Source organism: Phalaenopsis equestris, unplaced genomic scaffold (assembly GCF_001263595.1).
Source record: "Phalaenopsis equestris unplaced genomic scaffold, ASM126359v1 Scaffold190490, whole genome shotgun sequence".
NCBI lineage: Eukaryota > Viridiplantae > Streptophyta > Magnoliopsida > Asparagales > Orchidaceae > Phalaenopsis > Phalaenopsis equestris.
This window is the reverse complement of record NW_018210439.1, coordinates 1-838: the sequence shown is the minus strand read 5'-3', so window position 1 is coordinate 838 and position 838 is coordinate 1. Positions and strand designations below refer to the sequence as shown.

The 838-nt window shown below is 30.7% G+C and overlaps 1 long non-coding RNA gene across 1 annotated transcript; it reads left to right on the top strand.

Annotated features, from left to right (window-relative positions):
• The first annotated feature begins 50 nt into the window (after positions 1-50).
• LOC110034566 lies at positions 51-602 on the top strand. Its single transcript, XR_002295070.1, has 3 exons — positions 51-150; positions 242-302; positions 517-602. It is a non-coding gene; the product is annotated as an uncharacterized LOC110034566 (long non-coding RNA).
• The last annotated feature ends 236 nt before the right edge of the window (positions 603-838 follow it).

Genomic DNA, 838 nt, shown 5'->3' with positions numbered 1-838 from the left:
TATCTTTTTCATTATTTTATGAATGGATATATTTATGTCGGAAGTTCGAGCATGGTAGTTTTGATATCGACAAAATGCGGGCTGCTAAAGAAGATTTTGGTTTTGCTCCTGGCGGTTTCTCTGGAGGATTCACTTCCTCTGATAGTCGTGGTATAGTTATATCATCATTTTTTAATTAAAATTATGTAGCTTGTATGTATTTACATACTTTACAAGGCTGATTATACTGTTTTTAAAACAGTTGATGATTCTCAGCCTATTCTCAGCTCTGGAGCTAGCCGTAATTCATTGACTTCCGGAAGGTTTGCAAATATATTATCAGTGTAATTAACTAAATATAAAAAATTAGATGTTCGATATGTAAATACATAAAACTGTTGTGGCCTGTTTAAAATATTGTTTACCCATTAAAGGCATAAAATCAATAGACACAAATAAACGTACTCTAAGGTATTAAACATTAGTAGATATTAGTTAGTTTCTTATATAGCAACTCTGTTATGAGCATTGGAACAGGTCCAGACAAAATTATGCGCCCATCGGAAACCTGTATACAGTTGCCGAAGACTTTGATACAGGTGCCGAAGACCTGGTCTTCCCCAGCTTAGGTATGCGAATATTTGAACCTTTGTTATCTTTTACGTAATTTTAGAAAATATGTACATGCAACATTGAATTAAGTGTGGATTTATCGATATCCTTTAAATTTTAAAATATATATATATATATAAATAATAAATTTAAATATATATTTTTACATATAATTTAGATTAATAAGTTTGCCTAATAATTCCCTCCAGATACAGCCTGCTTTTAGAAGTGAAATTCACATTTTTTT